This window comes from Echinops telfairi, unplaced genomic scaffold (genome assembly GCF_000313985.2).
Source record: "Echinops telfairi isolate 266 unplaced genomic scaffold, ASM31398v2 ScPeMD7_2291;HRSCAF=2852, whole genome shotgun sequence".
Lineage (NCBI taxonomy): Eukaryota > Metazoa > Chordata > Mammalia > Afrosoricida > Tenrecidae > Echinops > Echinops telfairi.
The window spans coordinates 19,756,291-19,762,730 of NW_022106189.1; the positions used below are offsets into that span (position 1 = coordinate 19,756,291).

At 51.9% G+C, this 6,440-nt stretch overlaps 1 pseudogene; it reads right to left on the reverse strand.

Annotated features, from left to right (window-relative positions):
* Positions 1-4,936: 4,936 nt before the first annotated feature.
* Positions 4,937-5,372, reverse strand: LOC101659209 (annotated as a pseudogene).
* Between the last annotated feature and the right edge of the window lie 1,068 nt (positions 5,373-6,440).

The following is a 6,440-nucleotide window of genomic DNA, read 5'->3' on the forward strand; positions in this document are numbered from 1 at the left end:
CAGGCTGCTGCTCCTGTTGCCCTGTGGGCTGTGCCAAATGTGCCCAGGGCTGCATCTGCAAAGGGGCATTGGACAAGTGCAGCTGCTGCGCCTGATGGGGGAGAGCCCTGCCCGGATGTAAATACTGACCTGTACAAAGCTGGAGTTTTCTTTTCATAAATCTAACCCTGAGCCATTTGATATATTTTGTTTTCTATAAAATTTATGAATGACAATAAACACATTCGCAACATCCTGACCTCCTTGTGGCTTGGTGTCTTGGGAGAGGGAGGTGCCTCTAAGCCTAGTTGGATGAGATGAGGAGAGAGGAAAGTGGGAAATTAGATACAAGTGTCCTAGGATCTTGCCTGACCTTGGCTCATGGGTGCTTCTCCCACCTCCTGAGGCCAGACCCCTGTTCTTGTTGAATATCTGATTCACAGCTGATATTTATTCATCAACTATCTTCCAACACACCCCATCCGCAGCCTGGCACCAAGTCACATGGTGAGGGAAACAGACCTGGCACTTACAGCTTGCTGGAAAGATTCCAGAATAAGAATATGAGAGTAGGGAGCCCTTCTTCGATGGCTTCAGGGGCTATGGCTTGAGCTGAGGCACTTTCTCACTCTCACTGTCCTGGAGTCAATAATGATTCATAGTGACCCTAGAGGACAGGGTAGGACATACGATTTTTCTGAAACTCTTTCCAGGAGTTGAAAGCCCTCTCTCCTGAGGAGCTGCTGGTGGTTTCCAACTACTGACCCTGTACTCAGTGCTGCCAGCCCCTAATCTGGTCTGGGAGAGGAGGTGGTACCAAACAGGCCAGGGCTAGGGCTGGCAGCCCTCCTGGCACAGCCTCTCCCAGACTCGGGACTTGGGGCTCAGGGGCAGGTGCGTCCATGTCTTGGGTGGTTCAAGGGTGGGTAGTGGGCTCCGAGGCTGGTGTGAGGCAGACTTATCATGAGCCATCCCCAGAGGTGGACAGAGGTGCCTGACCATCTCCAAGGAGAAGAACCTGGAGAGGAAGGGGTCCTTTGGGTCCGGGGCCCCTGTGTGGGACACCTCTTAGACCTAGGAGACAAGAACCGCAACACTGCACAGCACAGGCATCCAGAGGTGATGAGAAACAGCAACAGGAGTGAAACAGCAGGACCAGGGGAGCCCTGTCCCAGGAAAACTGAGTGACTTAAGGCTGGAGGCTTTGTGGTGAAATTAGGTGCCTCTGGGCACTTCTCGGTGGAGCATCCGAGCATTGGAATGTGTGTTAGTTGGTACATTATAGAAACTCTCATGTATAAGAGAGTTTTATATAAAGGGTAAGTGTACATTCAGAAAGCATCCCAACCCAGTACTGTCCAAGCCGCCCACAAGTCCAACATTAGTCCAGATGTCCGACACCAATCCACAAAGTCCTCCTCCATCTCACAAAACACACACAATGATGCCGACTTCAGGAGGAAATCTGAATCAGTGAACATGGAAGCATCTTAACGCTGGCAGGGGTCTCCACACCCAGGGCTGCATCGGGGTAGGTTCATGCGGCTTCTCCTCGGGGATGTCTCCCAGGAAGTGAGCCTTGCCAGCCGAAGTAGGGAACTGACTAAGGCAACTGCACCCTGATCTGACCATCAGAAAGCAAGAGACCTGAGAACTAGAAAGGCGAGGCTAACTGAGCCATTTATCTCTCCTCCCTTCAATTAATCCCACATGTGTTTATCAGCCAGGTTGTCACAATAAACTTCAACTATCTCAGTATGGCTGCCCAAGCAGGGTAGCGGCCAGGCTGGTCCAAGAATTCCAAGAGTCCTGAGGGGGACAGGCCTAGGGCCAGGGAGAGAACTGCTGTGAGCATGGCTGAGAAGCTGCCTGACTGACCACCTGTATCCTGAGTGTTTCCTAATCTTGAATTTCAACCTGCTACATGTCTCATAAACCCTATACCTATGACTGTGTGACCATTGCAACAAATTATTATATCCAGCAGAGCAGTCGATTGAGTCATGGGAGGCATAGCTGGTGTGTGAATCAGCTAAGATTGGGAAGAAGAGGTAAGTTTGCCCCCACCTCAAAGGATTCAGCTATGGCCTGACGTAGTGTCAGACACATCACTGTCAGACACCCACGCCATCATTCTTACAGGACCTCTGGGTGGGTTCGAACTGCCAATCTCTCAGTCAGTAGTTGAGCTTTATAGTGTTTGCAGCACCAGGGGCTCCCTAAAACCGCTGTTATATTTCTAGCTATCTGCCTACCTACATATTTCTTTTTAAGCAGCTTTATTGGCATGTAGTTCACAAGCCATCCAATTCAATAGTTCGATCACATTGAGAATTATAAGACCATCACCGCAATACATGTTAGAACATTAAAAATAAAACAAAAAAACCTACTGGTCTTGCAGATCACACCCCAATGCATAACCTCAATGCCGCCAAGGCTCCTAAGGCACTTTCGTGAGGAGGAATGGAGTATGTTCAGGAAACAAAGCTGGCGTGTTTGGGGCACCATGGTGCTCAGTGGAATCACTTGTGTTCCCTCGTGGGAGGTTATACTGAGGAGCAGAGCCCATGCCCCAACTCCGAGTTCAAGAAGAGACGTTTCATAAGAAGGGGGCCCACAGGGAGTCAGACAGCAGCCCAGCTGTCTTCTGCAGTCCTGTTTGTGACCAGAGCACACGATCCATGTGCTTTTATACTGGAATGCACACACTGGAGGTGTCAGTGCTTTTTATTGACGACAATGATCAGATAAAACAATAGGAGTCTCATTAGTGATATACAAGCAACGTTGTTCCGTGTTTTACTGCGCCTCCAGGCAGAGCTTCCTTGACAGCCCTGCGCAGCACTGCAGAGACTGGCATGCGGGACAGGCCATTGAGTGCTATAGTGATAAGGCTGGCTGATAGCGCTTTCATGGTGATGCTTTCAAAGGCTGAGAAAGTGCTCGAGAAGGACTCCATGCCCTTCGTGATTTCTTAACTCTGCGATGAGCCCAGCACTTGTATTTTCCTTCAGTACCAAGGTCATAAGCCAGGACACTAGTGCCCCCAGGGAATACTTTGGTGGAGTGAAACTAGCCTCTGCCACTTCCCGGGCCCTCTGGGTCACATCCAGGAAGTATTCCCCCGGAGCTGGACACAGAGGTAACTCCTCCAAGCTGTGGCAGCCTGCCCTGGGTGCCCGCCCCACCCCCAGGGACCACAGTGGTAGCCAGTTCCTGGCTTTGAGGGAGAGGCCGGCAGGCCTCATCATGCAGGACGCGGCCTGTGTTCTGGCAGAAACCAGGCCTCGGGCTGAGAGGACGGCCCGGCCTCTTTGCTGGGGTGGATGGGCTGGTGTCAGAGCTGCTGTTTTGGGCCTGGACCTTGTTGGGGGTGGACACCGCTGTGGTGTGAGCGCTGCCCTGCTTGTTTCCTGCACGGTCTGGGAGCCAAGGGGTCTGCGTCCCAAATGTCCCAGCCAGTGTTCCTTCCCAACTCTTGGAAGAATCGCAGCTGCCAAACCTCTTGGGGAAGAGTAGCCGGTGTTTCCACAGGGCCTGACACAAGACCTGCATTCATCTCCCAGCTGTTTGGTTTGCAAGTCCTCTGTGAAGCGGTGATCTTGCTGCCTCTGCCACCCCCCAAGCCCCGTTTCCCTGAGCCGTGGGCACGACAAGGGCCTCACTGTGTGTTGGGCAGACTGATTCGTCACAGGTTTTCATGGTTTTACCTAAAACGTCTGTGTACTTCCACATCCTTCAGGGCCAAGTGCACCTGTGTGATGACCCAGCCTGGTAAACAGTCGAGCCTATCACCTCGGGACCAGCCTGCCTGGATAGCACCCTGCTCCATGCCTTGGGCCAAGTGTGTGACGTGGCCACCCCTCAGACTTCTCGTCTGTACAGTGGGGACAGTCACGCTCAGTGTCTGTCCATATCATCCTGTTCAGAGGTTACACGTATTATACATCGCACAGTTCTGGGCACTTACAGGGGTGCATTCCGGCTTACTTCTCTGTGAGCCAGGCCAGATCCATAAATGCTCTCTGCTTCATTCGGTGAGCGTTTATTTATCAGACCCTCACTGTAGGTAACCATCATCCGTCTCTCGGTTTGTCATGCTGTGGTGACCTGACCCTAGACGATATGCCACGGGTGTTTGAAATGCCAGCAGGGTCACTCCTGGTTGGCAGGTGTCAGTGACTCTTCCAGGCTAAGGCAGACTCAGAAGAAAGACCCGGCGATCTACTTCTAAAAATCAGCCAATGCAAACCGTATGCATACAGCAGAATGTTGCCTGACATATAGGTTATTGTATTGTACTAATAGCTCCAATCCACCTAATGTTGACCAGTTAAACTTAGACCTCAACATATAGGATGTGTGGCCAGAGTTTGGTCTGGCTGGTCATGGCTTCTCCCTAAGATACAGGTAGATCCTTCGGAACAAAACGAATACAGAACAGCTTCATGTTCTTCTCTCTCGCCTTTCATAACTGTTTGACCTTGGAAAGGATTCCACTTACAAGCATTCTCCTACAGCTTAGTGGAGCTGTTTTTCCTCATCCAAGCACACACAGTACTGCCCATCACCCCTCAACCTTGCCCTTCTCCAAATATACCGTATATACTTGAGTATAAGCCAACCGAATATCAGCCGAGGCACCAAAAAGTGCATTAAAAAAAATGTGGTGGAAAAACTCGGCATATACATGAGTATATATGGTAAACCAGTAAAGTAAGCTTTTAGTCTCACACCTAGGTTATACCTGGAGAACCGGCTTGTCACTCACACCCTTCTCTGGGACAGGAGCACAGTCTCTCTAGTTTGCTGTTCCGAGCAGGGACAATGCACGGCACGGCTGCATCAGGTAGCCCGGTGCACAGGGGAAGAGGAGGCACGGGCTCATAGACAGCAGTCACACGGAAATCTAGAGGACTTCTCTGTCGGAGTCTCCTATCTTTATGGACAGAGGTTATGCAATGATTTCTTGCGTCACATCGCATCCTCTGAGCCCATCCTGAGCTATTGTGCTGTGCTTTTCTCCCTCTGTTTTGTAGAGCTGAGCAGTCCCGAGCACTAAAGGGTCATCTGGGATCACACAGCAGAGAACAGATGGACAAGAGGACTTTCGAAAGATTTAGTGCCAGAGACCACTGTAGAGTATCGAGATACATGGCACCATGACTGTTACCATTTAGATGGTAAATGCTTGTGGTAAATGCAACCTTTGGTGGTTTGAGGGGGTGATCTGCCGGGCAAGGAATTGTCAAGAGAAATACTCCATCCTGAGAGGGACCATTATTGTACTTGCCCATGGAACTATCCTCTCCCACAGGACCTGCTGAACACTGTGCTGGGGGGGCCCATGCCCGGTCGCTCAAGTCCTTGTGGATTCTCTTCAGAGCCATTGTGGGAAGTGCCGCAGCAGCCGCTTCGCCTCCTCCTGGCTTGACAGTGATATCAGCACATCACTATGAATTGACCTATGAGCGACAGCAATGGGTTCTCCATGCCCGTGGTCATCAAGAAGGCAAGGACAGGGCGACAGTGTCTCTGGTTTGGGACACTTGAGGTCACCAGTAACACCCCCAGACTCTCCTGTGGAATTTCCTCTTAGAGCAGTAGGCACCCCATTAGGAAACATAAGCAAATGAGGAAGAGATTAATACAGGGATCATTTGCAAAGCAGTAGAGAAAGTTAAGGCGTCGCCCCAATGCGTATGCAATTATGCACTCAGCTACTCATGGGAGGTTGGTCATTTGAATCCAACCAGAGGCACCTCAGAAGAAAGACCCGGCAACCACTGAAAACCCTCAGGGGGGCCAGCTCTCCTCTGAAGCGTGTGTGGCCACCGTGAGTCAGAATCAACTCAATAGCTCTGGTGAGTTGAAGGGAAACCGTGAGAGAGGGGAACAAGCCACAGGTCTGCAGCATGGGGAGGGCGGGGGGGTGAGGGGGATGGAGGGGTGCACTCCCAGCCTTGGCCTGAAGTGGGGAGAGCCATCACTGGCCTGTGGAAAGAGTGCCTGTGGTTGTAGAAGGCCCTCCAACAGGAACCATGGCCTCTACTAGAGGGCATAGTCAGCCCAGGGAAGACATCTGTGACCCCCATGCACTCTCACACTCATCTCCTGACAGTGCTCCCATTGATGGAAGCCAACTAGATGCCACCCTCTACACAGCCACGCTTTCTACACCACCCCCACCCCCACCCCCACCCCCACCCGGGCTGAGGGCAGAGAGGGGGAAAGACAGAGCGGGTTTGGAAATGCTCATTGCAGACAGGGTGTGAGGGAGGGCGGGAGGGAAGGGCAGTGAGGATGGTGCATTTCCCTGGTGGGCTCAGAACCAGCCTGTTTCTGGAAGGCCTGTATTGGGGGAAGGGAGTCTCTGTGGTGCCTTGGAAAGCCTGCCTGTAGGTGTGGCCAGGCAAGTCTGCTCAGAGCACCTGGGGAGTGGAGGGGAGTCTGAGTCA